Source organism: Chiloscyllium plagiosum, chromosome 33, assembly GCF_004010195.1.
Source record: "Chiloscyllium plagiosum isolate BGI_BamShark_2017 chromosome 33, ASM401019v2, whole genome shotgun sequence".
In the NCBI taxonomy this organism is placed as follows: Eukaryota; Metazoa; Chordata; class Chondrichthyes; order Orectolobiformes; family Hemiscylliidae; genus Chiloscyllium; species Chiloscyllium plagiosum.
In genome coordinates, this window is record NC_057742.1 from 37,763,310 (window position 1) to 37,784,963 (window position 21,654).

At 40.8% G+C, this 21,654-nt stretch overlaps 1 protein-coding gene across 16 annotated transcripts in view; it reads left to right on the forward strand.

Moving 5' to 3' along the window:
- The window catches only part of LOC122540026 (protein TANC2), a 1,063,581-nt gene that overhangs the window by 360,448 nt on the left and 681,479 nt on the right, over positions 1–21,654 (forward strand). Inside the window, exon 1 of one of the 16 annotated variants that reach the window (XM_043675325.1) lies at positions 1,802–1,950. The exons of 14 other annotated variants lie outside the window; for them this stretch is intronic. The gene's annotated coding sequence lies outside the window, so the exon portion shown is untranslated. Of the gene's footprint in view, positions 1–1,801; positions 1,951–21,654 lie in introns of those variants that run through there. One more of the 16 variants, XM_043675335.1, reaches the window with a different exon arrangement.

A 21,654-nucleotide genomic window follows, 5' to 3' on the forward strand; every position in this document is an offset into this window, starting at 1 on the left:
CATTTATTTCATTATTGATTGTAGGAACATTGCTGTGTTCATGTTTGCTGCCATTTTTGCCTGCATTATAATTGTTTCATTTAAGGTATAATAATTGGAAAGCCTTTTTCTATATTCATTTGCTCAGCTGTCCCATCAGATGATGCATTGACTTGCTTAAATTTATATGGTTCAACTTCGATGTTTAAGCAGTAAGCCTCAACGTTGCCCCATCGATGGGGAGTATTATAGTTTACTGATCAGCAACAACTATTACTTTATCTGATATTCCAATTAGATATTCATGACGTCACATTTATTCCACTACCAAAAAAACCTGTATTCACCTCAGCCAGTGCCTCAGCTACTTGGCTCTTGTTCTTTCTATTACCAATTATTACTTCACTACCCTTTTCAATGGCTTCCCATGCTCCACAGGCTTCAACCTATCTCAGCACTGAATCCCACCCTTTCATCATTCATATTTCCAGTGATCCATACTGGTTTATATTGCCAGCATGTTAAGTTTAAACCCCTTGACACATTTTGAAATCTCTCCATTGAATTACCATACCATGCGTAAAAACATGGAACAGGAGAAGGCCACTCAGCCTTTTGAGCCTGCCCTGCCATTCAGTAAGATCGTGGCTGGTCTGAATCTAACCTCAACTCTACATTCTTGCATACCCCTGAAAACCTTTCATCTCCTTGGTAATCAATAATCTATCTACCTCTGCCATAAAAAAAATGGAAATTCTGTATTCACTGACTTTTGAGAAAGGGTATTCCAAAGGCTTCAGAGAGAAACATCTCTGTTGTTAAAGGTATTTTTTTAGCCATGACTCCTATTTCTAGATTCTCCTATCTTTTCAACATCCACTTGGTTAAGTCCCCTTATAATCTTATGCTTCAATTAAGTCATCTCTAACTCTTCTAAGCTGCAGAAGATACAGGCCTAGCCTTGCCTCATACACTTGTTGCAGGTGTAAGTCTAAGAAACTTTCTCGAAACTGCTTCCACTGCATAAACGTCCTTTCGTAAATATGGTGAATATTGCTGTGTACAGTATGCCAAATGCAGTCTCACTAATTAACGTCCTGTATAACTGGAACATTCTTCAGCAAATAAAATATTAATATTACAGGAATTTGATTAAATATCATTTGTTGTTTATGATATGTGTTTAAGTAATAGTTAACAATAAAATGGGGTGGTGGGGAAGGATGTCAGTCTGTGTAAGGACTCTCCATACTGCTGGGTTAACAATCCCAGTTCACTAACCACGAAATAGAGACTAAGTGTGTATTCGAGGGAGGGAAGAGTAACATCTGTACCTATTGGCTCATCATGAATTGGGTTAAGTACAGACCTGCTGGCAAGATGGGATTGGAGAGCGATGCAGGTGGGACTGCAAGATACTTGTTTTAATAGAAGGCTTTGTGGCTCCTGTTGTGTTCAAATGGTAGTAAGTTGTTTTGGTGATTTAGTTTAGATAATTGTAGTTCTATCCAATCTATTAGCTAGAACTGAGGGATGTGATTTGCACTGGAAGGTTGGGAATGCTGAAAAGCAGGTTGTGCGAAATTTTCATTTGCCTTTAGGTGCTCATTGCATGCAATTTATATGTTTTTAACATTTAGTGAAGAGCTTTTCAGTAGTCATGCACGGCAGTATTTTCCACAACTTGTTTGTTAGTGAAAGGGTTAAGTTGGTCTGAAGGAAATGAGATGTTTTGGCGTCAAGATATTAACTGTCCCACTGCAGCTGCAAGGTTTTGCGTAGACACCTGGTGGTGTCGAAAGCACTATACTCTATGCACAACGACTGCAGTAAATGGCTGGAGCTCCTGCTGCTTTGTTCCATTTGTTCTGCTGTTAGACCAGTTCGCTGTTGCCTTTGTCTCTTGTCGAAAATGCTGCAGTGGCTTCTTCAGTTGAATATGTGTAACCTTCGTATGAGCGTTGTACAAAGGTGGGTGCTGGTCACATTCCTTCTGGGGAGTAGTTCCTAAGAAATTGTAGAGGGTTGAATCTTTGTACTCAATCATATTTGTCTGTGTATCAGATGCCAGGACAGCATGACGGTAAGTAAATTGAGGAGGAGACTGGGGGAGGGAGGCTGGCAACAGAGAACGAGGAAAATGTTGGAAAAGCGAGACAAAATCGGTAATTGGCGTCTTGTAAATGGAGATGACAAAAAGTGAGAGTGATGTATATTTAGTGTATTCGTAGAAGAACAGGGGTGAAGAGGGAAATGTAATTAAGAGGATTATTGTACAAAAAAGAGAAAGGTGAAGTGCTGCAAAATATTTAACAGATGAATAGATTTAGAATTCTAACCGTGGGAGGCAGAAAGAAATAGACAACAAAGCTGAGGAGAAAATCAAGAATAATAAGGCTACCGGGCTGCTGCTGTCGACCTGTGGATCAAATGCCAGCAGTGCAGAATATGTAAAACTTACTCCCATGGTTAAATCACCATTTATAGCACGTGTCTTTTTCAGTGGCTTTCTGCCTAAATTATATGATATGCTAATGAGAGACAATGGCAAATCTGTCTCTTATACAATGGAAACAAAATGGCTGGTTATTATTGCGATATGCAGGCAGAGAACTGATTGTAATTAAGAATTGTTTTGCCAAAGCAAGAATAATAGGTTAGAGCTCTTTAAGATTTAGGTTGATGTGGCATGTGGAACTCGTTTTATTCTAGCTGCAGTGCAGAACTAATTTTGTTGCAAGGGCAGATGAAAGAAGAGAGGAGTTGAGTATCTTATCTAAACCAGCTCAGTTGATCTGAATTTTTAATATGCTCACAGCAGGGGGGGAGGGGGGAGCTGCACAGGAGGAAATCATCCAAATTAGGTGCTGTAGAAATATGCTGGTCGCAAGTTTCTACATATAACTGTTGCTTCATGAGATAAGAAGCATCCATATTCATCAAAATTGAATTCCGTGTTTCCCATTTCACTGGTGTAATTTTTCTGCAGTCTCGTTTCAGTTTTCACAGGATTTACATTATTTTCTTTGTCTTGCTCTCCTAAATTAACATAGTATTTCACTAAATGGAAAAGTATACATTGAAGAAGTGGGTTAACAGTGGACCGCTGGTCATGGAACTGAATAAAATAGAAAATAATATATTCCGCGACAATCTTAGTTATTGGTTATGTAATGTCATAGATTCCAGATATGATATGCTCCAAAATAAATTGTTTCCATATAGAGGTTTGCATTAGGCTTCACTATAATAGGATTCTCGAACTAGAGATAGGGTAGCACCTAAGATTTAGAAGTATAGTTATTTTAAAATTTTATGAAGAAGGAGCCAAATTTTTTCAATAAATTTGGACTCTTAGAACAATACCTTTCATTGAAGTGATTGAGCATCCCTTTATTATAATTTCAAGTTTGCAGAATAAATAGAGAAGGTGAAGTATCTTTTTGCTTAATCACTGCACAAGCAGAAATTCAGAAAAGAATGGGTTCAATGAACTAGAAGGAACTGAGCAGTTAATGCACTTGACTCTTAAGCGTGTCGCTTAGCAGAATCCAAAGTATGCAATTATTTTATATTCTGAATCATTTTAATCAATGATGTTGAAATTCTGGGAGATGAATCTTATCATAATCCTTATTGTTCAAGATGAGCATTTTTTTTAGTATTTGCATTTGCTGGTGTGTGTGCAAGCCAAAATTATTTCAATTTATGACAGATGAAAAACTGAATTATCTGACAAATCTTTACTATGCCTACGGTTGAAAAATCTATATGGGAAGCTCTTCTGTGTTTGTGTATATCTAAAAGGAGCTGCTAAGACTTTACCATTATTAGTATTAATTTTTATTGCTTTGGTTAACCTAGATTGTGCTCTCATTATTGTCTCCCCATGCCAGCAGCAATTAAATTCCCATAATTTTTTCACATTCCTAAAATCTACTTTTTGTTTCATTTCTATGAATCTCTTTGTCCTCACAACTTGATCTTGATTTTCAGTGCCTTGATAAGTCCTCGCACGCAATTCCATTCTGCAATCATTATTGCTTTTAACTGCTGCCATGACAACTAATTCTTCCCTGCCATACTCCATCCTTACTATATGTATCTTTTATTCCTATCGTGTTTTATTTCTCCAATCCTTCACACTCAATCTCTGAGAACCCATTCTGTTGCTCTTCCATATGATAGCTAACTTCCTCCAGTGGTTTAATTTTACACTGAAGATCATTTATTGTCTTTCTCCAAATGTTTTCTTGGATTATATTTTTTACCCACTGGCATTTCAGAAGGAAATTGTACAAGTTCGAAATTCCTGTGCATTTTAGGTCAACAGGCCTTTTGGAATGTAATAACTTGGGTGAAACAGCATTATAGCATGAATATAGCAAGGAAGGAGGCCACTCAGCCTGTGAAAGCTGTACTGGCTCTTTGGAAGAGCAACTCCATCAGTTCAACGCTACCAGCTTGTCCCCTGCAATTGTTCTTTATTCAGATAATTTTCTGAATTATTTTCAAAGTTATGATTGAATCTGTTTCCACCAGAGTCTAATAATCTCATCATGTCTCCTCTTAATTTTTTTTGTCATTTGCCTTAAGTTGATTCACAGATTTCATCCTCAGTTTTGAGAGCTATAGGTTCAGTTTTAAAGCTTTAATCGTGATCTTTCAGTCAGCCTAATTTGAAATTGTATATTTCTCCTGATATTTTTGTTGAATATTCATATGTTGAAGCTTCAGTACTTTTACTTCTCCTATCTTCTCAAATCTTTCCATTGACATGTATACGTACATCCCTGCCTGCAATCTTATTGTGGACCTCCGTTGTGTACTTAATTTGTATGCAAGAACTTTGTGGAGAGGAAGACAAAGAAAATAATGTAAATCCTGTGAAAACTGAAATGAGACTGCAGAAATTGAGATTTAAAATAGTGAATTCAATTAATAATAAAAAAGTTCTTCATTCAGTTTTAACTGAGCTTCCATTGTTTACAGTACTTTGATAAACATGCGCATGTCTCAGACTGCAGTCTGATCATGATCAGGTTGTAAATTGGGCAGAGCATTGGCAGATGGAACTTAATCATGACAAGTATGAGGTGATGCATTTTGGGAGATCTGTTTAGGCAAAGATATACACAATGAATGATGGGTTCCTCAGGAGTACGAAGGAACAAAGGGACTTTGGTATGCAAGTGCATAGATTGCTGAAGGTTTCAGCACAGGAAGAGCATGGTGGTGGTGAAGGTGTTGAGAATGCATACCTTCATTGGCCAGGACATAGAATATCGGAGCAAGGAAGTCTTGTTACAACTTTGAAAAACATTGATTAGGCTACAGATGAAACACTGTGTGCACTTCTGGTCGCAGTATTGGATAGATGTGATTGTACTGGAGAGGGTGCAGAAAAGATTCACCAGGATGTTGCCTGGGATTAAAAGTCTGTTGTGAGGAGAGACTGTTAGGCTGGGTCTGCTTTTCCTTGGGGCAAAAGTAATTGGGGGTGGGGGTGGGGAGTCTGATTGAAGTATACGAAATTATGATGTTGATGTGGAGATGCCGGTGTTGGAGTAGGGTGGACAAAGTCAGGAGTCACACAACATCAGGTTATAGTCCAACAAGTTTATTTGAAATCACAAGCTTTTGGAGTGCTGCTCCTTTATCAAGTCAAAGCATACAAAATTATGAGAAACATAGATGGAATAGGTTGAGAGAATCAGTTCCCCTTGACAGACATATCTAAGACCAATGTGAGAATGTGTATTGGGTATAAACAGGCAGGGAAAGAGTTAAATTTTGAGTTTTGTGAAACAAGAGTTTAAGCTGAGCATTACTCAGATCAGATAACAACTTACAGTTAACAATGGGGTGCTGGAGGCAAGGGTAATGGGTTAACAAGGTGGAAAAGCATTCATTATGTAGAGCCATTTAACAAGGTGACGTAACATTCAGTATGTAACGTCAGTTAACAAGGTGAAAAGTATTCATTGTGAAGCCAGTTAGTCATTGTGTAACAGCAGATGGCTTAATCTTTACTATCGATATTCACTGATTGTAATGGTCACCCAATCAATATGTATGTTGCCTTATATGGATTCCCCCCCCCTGTAAAATGACTATATAATTCATTGAGAAACTGCTCTTCCAGAGAAGACTCTGAACTCGTGTCTCTGTGCACATAGGCAATCGTTCTCTCTCCCTCCAGGACCCAGAATAAAGATAAAGGAGGTAAAACCGTACTGTGTCTCTGAGCATTTTGCTTCGACTGGCGGGGGGGAGCAGTACAACAATAGGCATACTTTTTTTTAATAGATATTTTTATTGAGAGTTTAACATGTTTTTACATTGTCAAAAGAAAACTTAAAAAAAAACCCAAGTATAAACATTGGTATACAATTAAATCTTAAATAAATAATAACCAAAATCTATCAAACAGAAAAAAAAACGAAAAATAAAACAAAACTCAACTAACTACTCATCTAACCCACAACTAGCCAGAGTGTATGATTATTCAAGAGAAAAAAAAAACAACAGATAACACAGAAATTGAGTCGTGATATACATGCTCAGAATGTGTTAACATCAGATCACAACAAAACCCGTATTTGTGCGGGATTCCTCTCCTTAGGCATCTTGGACCAGCCAGGTTCATCCTCTCAATTAAATAAAGGCCCTTGTTAGGATGATCGAGATATCTGTATTTGTGTAATTCAAGAAGGGCTGCCATATTTTATGGAGTAATTTGTTTTTTTTTGGTGCACCATATTTGTAAGGAAGTCAGGGGGAGTATATTCCACAGTTATTCTGTGCCAACTCGAACGTCCATGAGGGCCCTTAGCCACCCAGTTTACCAAAATGTTTTTCTTTGCACAGAAAGAGAGAATGGATAATAATTTCTTCCTTGTCGTAACTTCAGGTGTTCTTTATCCAATAAATGTGTCTCCTATAGGAGAGCTATATCGATCCTTTCCTCCTTGAGGTTTGATAATATTTTCTTCCTTTTGATTGGTGAATTACTCCCCGTGACATTCCAGGTGCACCATTTAATCGACCGATCACCCACAATCACCAGGCAAGTCAGAGACCCCCTGGGAGAAGAAACCCTATCCAAAACATCCCGAGCATAGAGCATATAAAATTCTTTAATACACACGCTCAGATCAATATAAATAGAAACTATTTCTAAATAAAAAAAATAAAACTTATTTAAACAGAGATCTTCCCCCTTATTCCCAGGGGGCATCGCTTCCTTTCCAAAAACCCATCATAACCTCTCCCAACCAGTGTCCCACCCTTGACCCAGGCACCCCACGATAGGATAAAGAAAATTCAAATATACTACTGAGCTAGAATTAAAAATGACTATAAAATTACAGTCTCAGCAAATAATAATTAAATATAGTACTACAGAATAACAGGGGAAAACAATCCCGCTCCTAAGGACAGAGATAAAATAGGATACGGTAACCACCTTCCCCCCCCCCATCTACATTAACTAGACCCCCTGGATATATAAAAAAAGGAAGAAAATCGCTAAGTAAAGAATAAATAAATAAACCCCTCTTCCCACCCCACGGAGATGATAATAAACAGTAAGGTAATAAAGGAAAAAAAAGGGGGGTAAACCGGTGTGGGGGGAGGGCAAAACAACATCAATTAACTCTTATAATTTATCTGAGAGTCCAAAAGTTCCTTGGCCTTCTCTGGTGATCCAAAGTTATACATGGACCCTTCATGGTTGAAGTGTAGTGTAGCGCAAGGAGTACTGAACGTTTAAGTCCCTTAAACGCTTTTTTGCTTCATCAAACACCTTTCTCTTTTGGACCAAAGCTGGGGAAAAGTCCTGAAATAACATAATCTTGGATCCTTTATGAATCATGGCTTGGGGATCTTTCCAAAGATTTCTGGAAGCTTCCAAAAGCATCTGCCTCTCCTTGTAGCTCTGCAGCCAGAACAGGACTGGGCGGGGGCACTGGTTCAAGCTGGGCCTGTGCACTGCAACCCGGTAGGCCCATTCCACCCTTACCTGGCCTGATCCAGCCTCCAGATTTGACAGCTGTGAAAGCCACTGCTCGAGGAACACTGTAAGCTGGCCGCCTTCTGCCCATTCGGGAAGACCCAGCAAACGAATATTTTTTCAACGACCTCGATTCTCGAGGTCGTCAGTGTGATTCTCTAAGGTCCGGACTTGCTGTTCGAGAGTCCGGACCCGATCCACGGCTGATTCTGCTATGATCTCGGAGGTCGCGGCCTTTAGCTCCACCCCTCCGACTTGGCGCTCGATTTCTTCGATGTCTCGGCCGTGATTTTGTAGCGGCTCAGAGTGAATTCCATCGGCTTCGGGACTCTTCAATGAAGGCATTGATCTTCGCTTCAGGTTTAGAGATTATTTCCACGAGGCTCGCCACCATAGCTAAGTCCCCCGGGGCGGCTGTGGACGCCTCTGCTGCAGCTGGGGAGGGCGGGGGAGGGGTTCCTGCCTCTGAGAATTGCGGGCTCCTTTCCCCCAAGTCATTTTTACAGGAGACTAGACTGTTTAAATTCAGTGCTGAGCAACTAATTACATTAAGTAAAAACTATTTTAAATGATTTGGTGAGTGTGGTGGAGGCGGGTAGCCCACTTTGCCCAAGTCTTGGGAGGAGCACTATAGACTCAGACTTGCTGAGTTGCCTCCATCTTGGATCCCCCAGGCATAAGTTTAATGTAAGGTGTAAGTGGTTTCGAGGAGATTGCAGCAAACTTCAGAAGATGGTAGAAATATGGATTGTGCTGCCTGAGTGTGTGGTGGAGGTACATTCACAATATTTAAATAGAGAATGGATGAATACCTAAAATACCAGTGTTGTAGACTTTGGATCAAGTGCAGGAAAATGGGATTAGTGTAGTTTGATGAGCATAGACATGGTGGGCCAAGGAGTCTTTTTCTATGTTGTTCGCTGTGTACTTGATTTAGACCAATGGCCAGCCCAAGCTCAATTTGAATCATTATACAATGATTGTACAATACTTTATAACATAGAATAAAGTCTTGAGGCACTTTGTATATGGTTGGTTGGGAAAACTCTTACAGAACCAGTAGAACTTGGTACTGTACCCTCTTCTGAGCTTGGAATTTGAGCTGGGCTTTTCTAGATTAATGGTGGCTGGCTGTAGGATTCTCCAACTGAAGTTTCTTTCATCGTGCCACTAGACCACGGCACAGTTCTGAAGTGGCTCTAATCAAAGTCTCACTTGCATCCTATGTGACTGACAAAGGTAAACTATCCCTCTTTGTCAATCTTCCTTCAGCTTTTAGATATGATTGATAAAAGCATGCACCTCTAGCAGTTGCCCAGATGTCACTGCCAGTTCCATTATTAATTATTTAATTGTACTCATCACCTGCAATGACTCACCTTCCTGTTTCTGTACTATTACTTCTTGAGTCCCTCAATGATCTGTATTTTGCTCCTGCTGTTTCCCATCAACATGTTGCCTCTCAGTGGTGTGATCTGAAAACATTATTGTATACTGAGGACGCCGAGCTGTACCTCACTGCCTCTCCTAACTTCTCATCTGTCTTTAAATTATTAGATTGCTTTAACTTCTTACACAATTAAATACAGGGAAGCTGAATGTCATTGTTTTAGTCCCAGCCATAATCTCTTCTCTAGCCATTAACTCTATTCCTTCTTTAACAACTGTCTGAGGCTGAACTAGGTTGTTCAGAACATGGCATATTTCACATCAAGATGATCATCTGACCATACATCCACATATAGTCATACTGCATGGAAATAGACCCTTTCGTTTAACTTGTCCATGGCAACCCAGTTTGCCAAGCTAAATTATTCCACTTGCCTGCGATTGGCCCATACACCTCTAAACTTCTCATGGGCGGCACGGTGGCACAATGGGCGGTACGGTGGCGCAGTGGTTAGCACTGCTGCCTCACAGCGCCAGAGACCCAGGTTCATTTCCCGCCTCAGGCAACTGTCTGTGTGGAGTTTGCACATTCTCCCAGTGTCTGCGTGGGTTTCCTCCGGATACTCCGGTTTCCTCCCACAGTTCAAAAATGTGTAGGTTAGGTGAATTGGCCATGCTAAATTGCCTGTAGTGTTAGATTAAGGGGTAAATGTAGGGGAATGGTCTGGATGGGTTGTTCTTCAGAGGATTGGTGTGGACTAGTTGGGCCGAAGGGCCTGTTTCCACACTGAGTAATCTAATCTTAAAAAAATTTTCTGATTCATGTATCTGTCCAGATGTCTTTTAAATGTTGTACCTGCATCTACCACTTCCTCAGCTAGAGACAAATAAATTTGCAGATGCTGGAATCCAAGGTAGATAAACAGGAAGCTAGAAGAACACAGCAAGCCAGGCAGCATTAGGAACCCCTCCTTCAGATTACACCTAAAATGTTAACTTCGACACCACCTGATGCTGCCTGGCTTGCTGTGTACTTCCAGCCCCCAGCTTGTCTACCACTTCCTTTGGCAGTTCATTCCACCCACAATCCCCACCCTCTGTGTGGAAAAAGTTGCTCCTCAGGTTCTTTTTAAATCTTTCTCCTCTCCCCATAAAAATATGCCTCCCTAATTTTGAACTCTCTCACCCCAGGGGGAAGACCTTTGCTACTCTTCTATGGCCCTCATGATTTTATAAACCTTTAAACCTTCCAGTGGAATAAGTCCCAGCCTATCCAGCCCCCTCATAATAACCCAAATTCTCCAGTCCTGGCAATATTCTAATAAATCTTTTCTGAACTCCCTCCAATTTAATAATATCCAACTCTCTCCAATTTAATAATATCCGCCCGATAGCAGGGCAACCAGGACTAGACAGAGTACTCCAAAAGTGGCTGCATCAAGTCCTGTACAACCTCATCACGAAGACTGCCTATTCTCTTATCTGTAACTTCATGCTTATCTTGGCTCTTCTAACAACAGCAGCCCTTATTTGTGTCTTTGTTATCTCCTAAATTTGTCCATTATAATGCACCCCTGACTGGCTTCCCACAGACTACCTTTTAAATAAAGAAATTGAATGGAATGTTGGCTTTTATAGCAAACGGCACAGAATATAAAAGTAACAAAGTATTGTTGAACTATACAATGCATTGGTGAGACTGCATCAGGAGTATTGTGTACAGTTTTGGTCCCCTTATTTAGATGCAGTTCAGAGGAGGTCCACTAGATAGATCTGAGAGATGAGGGGTGTGTTGTATGAAGAAAGCTTGAAAAGTTTGGGCTTGTACTCTCTGGAATTTAGAAGAATGAGGGAAGATAAAATTGAGATATTCAAGATGATAAAAGGTATGGATAAAATAGACTTGGAGCGGATGCTTCCTCTTGTGGGGCATTCTAGGATGAGAGATCATCATCTCTTCGGATAAAGGGTAGCAAATTTAAAAACAGTTGTGGAGGAAGTATTTCTCCCAAAGGGGTGCGAATCTGTGGAATTTGCTACTCCAAAGTGTGATGGATGCTGGGACAGTGAGTACATTTAAGGCAGAGTTAGACAGATTTTTTAATAGGCAATAGATTGAAGAGTTATGAAGAGAAGGCAGGAAAATGGGAGTGAGGAGCATATCGGTCATGATCAAATAGCGGCACAGACTCTCTGGGCCAAATGGCCTAATTCTGCTGTTATATGTTATGAACTTGGGAGCTTTAAATTTGAGATCATCCAAAGCTCTACTTACAACAAAATTAAAGCAAAATACTAAAACTGCTACAAATCTAAAATAAAACTGAAGTGCTGGCAAAACATCAGGTTCCTTCTGCACTGATGCTGCAAGACATGCTGATGTTTTACAGTACTTTATTTTCATCAATCAGGTCTGTGTTCTCTAACCTACATTGGCTCTCAGTTAGTTAATGCCTCAATTTTAAAATTCTCACATTTGCTTTCAGATCTCATTGTTTCTCTTGTCGCTCCCTATTTCTCATCTTGTCCAGTCTTCCGAGCTCAGGGATATTTGCCCTTCACCAATTCTGGCTTCTTGATCATCCCTGATTTTAATCACTTGCATTCAGTCAACATGATTTTAAACTCTAGAATTCCAACCCTAAATTGCTTTATCTTTCTATCTAGCTTTAGTCTTTATGGCACTCCTTACAACTTTTGACACTACTTTGCCTCCTTATGTAGTTCAATGTCATATTTTGCTATATAACACTGATGTGAAGGTTAATGCATTTGAAGGCACTATACAAAAATGAGACTGAAAGCAAAAAGTGTTGGAAATCACAGTGAGTCAGGCTTAGAGTCTAGATGACTCTTCATCAGAAAGATGAGCTTTTGTCGTGGTGCCTTATATTTGATCTTTTTTGTGAGATGAAATGATTCAGCCCGATTATAGTATGCATATGGCTAAGGAATAAATATTGGCCAGGACTCCAAGTCTCTTGCTTATAAGATGTTCAAACAAAACGTCTCCAATCAGTCCTCATTTTCTGGCAATAGTTCAACTGGAATTCTGCTAAATTCCCCTATATTTGGGGAGGATATTTGACATAATTGATTATTCCAAGATATTTATTGCTTTGAGAAGAGAAAATTTGGTGATTTTTTTTGTGGCAGTGTATGCCGTCTTCAGTTGAATTTTCGCCTTTAAATAAAGTGAAATTGAGCTTGTATTCACCCTATCTCTTCAACCTTGCTCCTAAAATTTTGTACTTGTGCACTGGTATGATTTCATACATGCTAATGAGTCAAGCGAATGATGCAAATATTATCTCTATAATAGAATCATCATACCTGAGTCCATTTTTGACATTTTGCCTATGCCGGTTTCCTCCGGGTGCTCCGGTTTCCTCCCACCATCCAAAAGATGTGCAGGGTCAGGTGAATTGGCCATACTAAATTGCCCGTAGTGTTAGGTAAGGGGTAAATGTAGGGGTAGGGGTGGGTTTTGCTTCGGCGGGTCGGTGTGGACTTGTTGGGCCGAAGGGCCTGTTTCCACACTGTAATCTAATCTAATCTAAAAATGTGTTTTTGAGCTACAACAAGCAATTTTTGCTCAGAAGCTATGCACCTTTAACAATCTGAAAAGTTAAGATAGTAAGAACTGCATAGCTTGTAGATTTCAAACAGTATTAATATCCTTCATGTTTTGAAAGTCACACACTATAGTGTCTGTTTTTTAACTTGTGGTCTGATCAACTTTTATCCTAAAATGCAAATCTGTTTGAGTGTATTTCAGAAGGTAGAAACTTATTTTTTTTATGGATGGGCAATACATGTAGGCCTTGCTAGTGATGCTCTCGCTCCATGCAAGAATGTAACAAAAAAAGTATGTGTATTAATCAGATTATTTTAAGATGTTTTATCTCAAGTCCCAAACTTCTGTGGTGTTCTGACTGCATACACCTTTGAGCTTTCTTCTGGAGTGTTTAAACTTTCCTTATTCACACAGGACTTGGGCATTGCTGGCTGGCCACTGCTGTCCCTACTTGCCCTTGAGAAGGTGTTAGTGAGCTGCTTCTTGAACTGCTGCAGTCTACATGCTGTCGGTTTAGGCACAGTACCGTTAGGGAGGGAATTCCAAAATTTTGACCCAGCGACAGTGAAGAAACAGTGATATATTTCCAAGTCAGGATGGTGACTGACTTGGAGGAGAGCTTGGAAGTGATGGTGTTCTCTTTATCTGCTGTCCTTATCCTTCTCGATGGAAGTGATTGTGGGTTTGGAAGGTGTAATCTAAGGATCTTTGAATTTCTGCAGTGCATCTTACAGTCAGTACACATTGCTGTTACTGAGTATTGGTGGTGGAGGGTGTGGAGGTGGTGCCAATAAAGTGGATTGCATTGTCATGGATGGTGCCAAGCTTCTGGTGCTGCTCTCGAGATGGCAAGTATTCTCGAGTATTCCATCATGCTTCCTGGATGTTTAAATTCATTGTCTGCTACTTCATTTCATAAAGGATTTATGGTGAGGGAGAAAGCGGAGTGCATTTATGGGAAGCAAAATTATAAAGTGATAGGGATCTACAGCACAGAAGAAGGTCCTTTGGCACGTGTCCATGGCAGTCAAAAACAATCATCTACTGATTTCAATCCCACTTTCCAGCAGTTAGCCCATAGCCTTGTATGCCTTGGCATCACAAGTACACACCTAAATATTTGTTAAATGCTTTTAGGGTTTCTATGTGTACCACTCTCACAGGTAGAGTTCTAGATTCCCACCACCCTATAGGTGAAAACATACTCCTTCACATCTAATTGAAACCTTTTGCTCCTGACCTTAAATCCCCTCATCAACTGAACAAGTTTCTTTTTGTCCACTCTATCTATACCCCTCATGATTTTATATATCTCAATCACGTCCCCTCTACTCTCAGGAAAACAACCCCATTTCTGTCCAATCTCTCTTCATAATTAAACCTCTGCCAGGCAACATCTTGGTAAATCTCCTTTGCACCCTCTCTTGCTATCACATCTCTCCTATAATGGGGAGCTGCACACAATATTGTAGCTTTGACCAAACAGAACATAAACTCTTGCCCCTAAACTCTAATTTTTAATTAATAAGGGCAAGTATCCCTATACCACCTTAATCACTTGATTCAACTGCCCTAACGGTGACTCAGTGGTTAGCGCTGCAGTCTCTCAGCGCCAGGGACTTGGGTTCGATTCCAGCCTCAGGCAACTGTCTGTGTGGAGTTTGCACATTCTTCCCATGTCTGCGTGGGTTTCCTCTGGGTGCTCTGGTTTCGTCCCACAATCCAAAGATGTGCAGGTCAGGTGGATTAGCCATGCTTAATTGCCCATAGCATCAGGTGCATTAGTCAAAGGGAAAAGGGTCTGGGTGGGTTAGTCTTCAGAGGGTTGGTGTGGACTGGTGGGGCCGATTGGCCTGTTTCCACACTGTAGGGAATTAATCCAATCTAATCTAAACTATGAAGGTGGTTTTGCTCATGGTTCATGACTCACTACACTGTGGACAGGGCTGCTACTGCTCTGTAAAATAGCCATGGAATTCTCCAAAAATACCTGAGTATTTTCAGCATCTGCATGGTTTTGCTCCTTCCTCAGTAAAATATTCATTTTGCTATCAAATATGGGATTGGGGCAACTTTGTAATTTTCTGACAAACTCTGTTGTTTGTGCAATGCTTTTCAGACTCATCTGTTAATTTTCTCTCTCTCTCTCTCTCCAGCTCCAAGCAGCCTTTGGTGTAAATATTTTGAGCCTTGTAAGCAAAAATATTGCAACAGTTTTAGCTGTCTGTGTATGGTCACTCAACAGTGAATGTTTGCATGCTATGGATTCACTCATCTCAATTCATTTCAGTGAGCACAGGAGTTGCTCAATGCTAAGAACATATGTAAATGAACATTAATTGAACTTAATAGATCTGAAATCAGCTTTGCACTCCAGTGCATGCGAGCTGACCAATACCAAGTCATCCCTTGGAAGTCTTTGTTCAGTATTGATCTAATTTGCAAATAAAGTTATACCTACTTTGCACTGCAATTTTTGCAGTGATTAATTTGAAAGTAACTGCCCCAATGGCCGAGTCCTTTTTTTGAATGGATTGGCCTCTTGCCTCTTTGACAGTGGTGCTGCCAAAGTGAGTAACCATTATTTGGCTATGTGATAGGCACCACAAGAGGTCTCATGGTATCATTTAAAATTTTGCTGCCATGTGTTTCCATGTGCTAAATTACCTACATTGACTCCAGAATATACAACGTCTTCCAGGCTTTACATCTCTTTTCCTCTGTAATCTCCCCCAGCCCCACAAATCTTGAAGATATCTGTGTCAACATACTTATGTTTGGAAGGCACAGGTGATTTGTTTAAGTGTGTGGTCTCTTGAATTTTCTTTTTGGGTGGTTACATGGTTATGCAGTTCAGTGGAAGCATTGATTTATTTCCATTGAATCCTAACCTCTTGATCACTGCACCCCCCCCCCCCCCCCCAATCCCAGTGTTAATTGCACCAACTTTGTGGCCTCTCTTTAGTTATGTATGCTGTAACATTCAGACTTCCCTCCCTTAACCTCTGAATCTCTATACATCTACTTCCTCCTTTAAGTCCTAATACCGCCTCCTGTGGTTCATTGTGAAATCTTGTTTAGTAATGCCCCTATGAAATACTTGGAATTAAGTTTATGTTTAAGACATCTGTAAATACAAATTATATGTTACACTTTTATAACAACATAGGTCTTATCCCATTGTCTGGCTTGTGCAGATATAATTCAATGAAAGGGATATGATTGTAGTTTGGTGTTTGTTGGTTGTCAATGGTATAGAGTCATACAACACAGAAACAGACCCATCAATCTAATTGATGCTGTAGTACTGTATGCAAGCAAATGAAGATACTGAAAGGGTTGATTGCATCTTAAGTTATTCAATATGTACTCCAGGTTTCATCACTTCTGTTGCGGGAGTAATTATTTTCCATTTTAATGGGGTGGATGCTAGGTCAATGTTCCCTCTTGTGGGGGAGATTAGAACTAGTGGACACAGTTTAAAACTTAGGAGTTTGTCATTTAGGACTTGGATGAGAATTTTTTTCTCTGAGGCTCATGGAATACTGCTTCCCAGAAAGCGGCAGAGTTAAGTCATGGAAAATATTTACAACTGAGTTTGATATATTTTCACCAGTAAAGGAGTCATAGAGATGTACAACATGAAAATAGAAGCTTTGGTCCATGCTGACCAGATATCCTAACCTAATCTAGTCCCACTTGTCAGCACTTGGCCCATATCCCTCGAAACCATCTGCATTCATATACCGATCCAGATGTCTTTTAAATGTTTGTGATTGTACCAACCGCCACCACTTAAACTGGCAGCTCATTCCATACATGCACCACCCTTGTATGAAAATGTTGCTCCTTAAGTCCCTTTTAAATCTCTCACCCTAAACCTATGCCCTCTAGTTCTGGACTCACCCACCCGAGGGAAAAGACCATGTTTATTTACTCTATTCCATGCCCCTCCTGATATTATAAACCTCTATATGGTCACCCCTCGGCCTCTGATGCTCCAGGGAGTACAGTCCCAGACTATTCAGCCTCTCCTTATAGCTCAAATCCTCCAACCCTAGCAGCAGCCTTGTAAATCTTTTCTGAACCCTTTCAAGTTTCACAACATCATTCCTGTAGGAGAGACCAGAATTACACACACTATTCCAGAGGTGGCTTAACCAATGTCCTGTATAGCTGCAATATGACCTCCCAACTCCTATACTCAATGCTCTGACCAATAAAGGAAAGCATACCAAATGCCGCCCTCACTATCCTATCTAACTTTGACTCTACTTTCAAGGAACTATTAACCTGCACTCCAAGGTCTCTTTGTTCAGCAACACTCCTCAGGATCTTACCATGAAGCATATAAGTCCTACCCTGATTTGCCTTTCGAAAACGCAGCGCCTCATTTATCTGAATTAAACTCCATCTGCCACTCCCCGGCCCATTTTGCTATCTGATCAAGATCCCGTTGTATTCTGAGGGAACCTCCTTCGCTGTCCACTGCACCTCCAATTTTGGTGTCATCTGCAAACTGACTAACTATCCCTCCTAGGCCCACATCCAAATAATTTATATATACGATGTAAAGGAGTGGACCCAGCACTGATCCGTGTGGCACACTGCTGGTCACAGGCCTCCAGTCTGAAAAGCAACCCTCTCCCACCACCACCTTCGGTCTTCTACCTTTGAGCCACTTCTGTATCCAAAAGGTAGTTCTTGCTGTATTCCATGACATCTAACCTGGGTAACCAGTCGTTACGACGACTGAACATTGTGACTATCTTACTGAAGTCTATATAGATCACGCCCACGGCTCTGCCCTCATCAATCCTCTTCGTTACTTCTTCAAAAAACTCAAGCTAGTGAGAGATGATTTCCCATGCACAAAGCCATGTTGACTATCCTGAATCAGTCCTTGCCTATCCAAATACATGTAAATCCCTCAGGATTCCCTCCAACAACTTGCCCCCACCGACGTTAGGCTCACCGGTCTGTAGTTCCCTCGTTTTCCCTTACCAGCTTTCTTAAATAATGGGCACCACATTAGCCAACTTCCAGTCTTCTGGCACCTCACCTGTGACTTTCGATGATACAAATATCTCAGCAAGGGGCCCAGCAATCACCTCTCTAGCTTCCCACAGAGTTCTCGGGTACACCTGATCAGGTCCTGGGGATTTATCCACCATTATGCATGTTAAGGCATTCAGCACCACGACCTTGGTACTATGATATATTGAAAAATGTCACCATCTATTTCCCTGCATTCTATATCTTCCACATCCTCCTTCACAGGAAATACTGATGCAAAATACTAGCTTACTATCTCCTGCATCTCTTGTCTTCCACAAATGGGCTGTCTTGCTGATCTTTGACAGGCCCTATTCTCTCCCTAATTACTCTTTTGTCCTTAATGTATTTATAAAAACCCTTTGGATTCTCATTAACCCTACTTGCCAAAGCTATTGCATGTCCCGTTTTTGTCCTCCTGATTTCCCTCTTAAGTATACTCTTACTGCCTTATGCTCTTCTAAGGATTCAGTCGATCTCTCCTGTCGATACCTGACATAAGTTTCCTTATTTTTCTTGACCAAAACTTCAATTTCTCTCATCATACAGCATTCTGTACATCTACCAGGCTTGCCTTTCACCCTAACAGGAGCATGCTTTCTCTGGACTCTTGTGTCCTTTTTGAAGACATCCCTTTAACTGCAAACATCCACCTCCAATCACTTATGAAAGGCCTTTGTCAAAATTGGCCTTCCTCCATTTTAGAACTTCAACTTTTAGATCTGGTCTATCTTTTTCCATCACCATTTTAAAACTAATAGAATTATGGTCGCTGGCCCCATTCTCACACCTTAGTTACTTACTGTACCTTATTTCCCCAAGAGTAGGTCAAGTTTTGTACCTTCTCTCGGAGGTACATCACGTACTGAAAAATCTCTTGTACACATGTAATAAATTCCTTTCCATCTAAACCCTTAACACTATGGCAGTCCCAGTCTATGTTTGGAAAGTTAACACCCCCTACTGTTGCAACATTATTATTCTTACAGGTAACTGAGATCTTGTCACAAGTTTATTTCTCAATTTCCTACTGACTCATGGTGGGGTGAACAGTGGTGTATAGTACAATCCCATTAAGGCTATCATCCCTTTCTTAGTTCTCCATCTTACGAGTTTAAATTTCTCCTGAGCAGCTCTAACAAATCTCCTTGTTCGTCCCCTTCCAATTCAGGTGCAATACATCTCCTTATACAGGTCACTTCTACCCCAGAAGTGATTCCAGTCATCCAAAAATGTGAACACTTCTCTCCTACACCAGTTCTCAGCCATGCAGTTAACTGCTCTATCTTCCTAATCCTACCTTTACTCGCTCCTGGCAATCCAGAAATTACTACTCTTCCCCCCCCCTTTCCAAGAGCCTCTTTTTTTTTGAAAAAGTTAAATTCCTGCCTAACTTCCAATATTCTCCCTTTAGAACTCACCCTTTTTCCTTCCAATGTCATTCATTCCAATGCGGACAACAACCTCCTGCTGGTCCCACTCCCCTTTGAGAATATTCTGCACTCTCTCCGAGATATTTTGGGTTCTGGCACCAGGGAGGCAACACACCATTCTAATTTCTTGCTTTCGGCTGCAGAAAAGTGTGTGTCTCTGACAAGAGAGTTCCCTATCGCAGTCAATCGCTTGGAACTTGACGTACCCCTCATTACATTAGAGTCAATCTCGGTCCCAGAAACTTAGCTGTTTGTGCTACCTTCTCCTGTGAGTCTGTCACCCTCTGCATTTTCCAAAACAACATATTTGTTTGCAATGGGGATATTCACAAGGAACTCCTGCACTACCTGCCTACCTTTCCTGGAGGTAAACTATAACTGCTTCCTATAACTGCCATGTGACACACCCCACATTGCCTCGAACTACCGCTCTAACTATCATGCGATCTGAAAGGATTCACAATCATATACACTTCCTACAGACATAACCAGCAATAACATGGAAACTCCCACATCTGACCGTAAGACCACATCACTTTACTAAAGGCTGTCTTTGCTCCTTTACAATCTACAGACTCAGAAAATAGCACTGTCTTACTGCTCTAAAATACACTGCTCCAAGTTAACTTAGTATCTATGTTTTTAAGTTTCAATCAAGAGACAGATCTCAATAAAACATACATCAAAAAAGAATCCACTCTTCTCACTACTGTAAATTTACAACAAAAAAGACATCAAGGTTACACTTAAAAACCATGTATTTTGCTGTTCTCATGCTGTGAGCTCTACCTCCAAGGTCAGCTGTCATTTTCACTGTTTGCTAATTTTTCTTAGAAGCACTCCGATGTCCAGAAATACTTGAACTCAAGCAGCAAAGGGAGCAGTTGTGCAGAATCACTGCTGTGTCAGACTGTAGTGCAGGTTTTTTTCTCTGTTTCTCTTGCTGACCATGAGCTGTCTGCCATTCTGTATTTTTTTTCTTTTTTAAAGTGCCATTGTTTTGATTTGTTTTTCTCCAAAGTTCCAAAAGAATGCAAAAGCTTATAAAATCCGTTCTAACCCCTAAAATACCTTAGAAAAGGAGCAGCTCTTACAACCACAATTTATTTTCCTGTCCTCCATCTTGGATCGAGGGATATTGCTGGGCAGACAGGGTAGTGAAGGTGTAGTCATTATTAAATCAGTCATGATGTTATCAAATGGAGAAGCAGGCGGAAGGTCTAAGAGACTGATGCCCTATTCCTGCAATCAGTCTGCCCCTTAAACTGGATGGTTGGGGCTCATTCTCAGGTAGGTGGGATCTTGACAAAGAGGATGGTCTACACCTGAAACATAGGGGTACCAGAGGGAGTGGGGGGGGGGGGGGGGGGCTTTGCTAATGCTGTTTGAGAGGGTTTAAATCAATTCAGCAGAGGGATGGGAACCTGAATTGTATCTTCATTATGCAAGAGTTGAGAGTAGTGAGGTCATAAATAATGTTTCAAGGTTTCATGAGTGTACTGGCAAACAGAAAGGTGGTTTGAAGTGTGTCTACTTCAATGCCAGGAGCATCTGGAATAAGGTGGGTGAACTTGCAGCATGTGTTAGCACCTGGGACTTCGATGTTGTGGCCATTTTGGAGAAATGGATAGAGGAGGGACAGGAATGGTTGTTGCAGTTTCCGGTGTTTAGATGTTTCAGTAAGACCAGGGAAGGTGGTAAAAGAGGGGTGGAGGTGTGGCATTGTTAGTCAAGGACAATATTATGGTAGCCGAAAGGATGTCTGATGAGAACCCGTCCACTGAATTAGTGTTGGCTGAGGTTAGAAATAGGAAAGGAAAGGTCACCCTGTTGGGAGCTTTATATAGACCTCCAAAAAGTTCCAGTGATGTAGAGGAAAGTATTGCAAAGATGATTCTGGATAGGAGCAAGAGTAACAGGGTAGTTGTTCTGGAAACTCTAATTAGAGTACCTTAGATGGGTCAGTTTTTGTCCAATGTGTGCAGGAGAGTTTCCTGACACAGTATGTAGATCTGGATTAGAGTGATGCTGGAAAAGCGCAGCAGGTCAGGCAGCATCCAAGGAGCAGGAAAATCGACGTTTCGGGCAAAAGCCTTTCATCAGGAATAGAGGCAGGAAGCCTGCAGGGTGGAGAGATAAATGAGAGGGGAGTGGGGGTGGAGAAAGTAGCATAGAATACAATAGGTCAATGGGGGTGGCGATGGAGG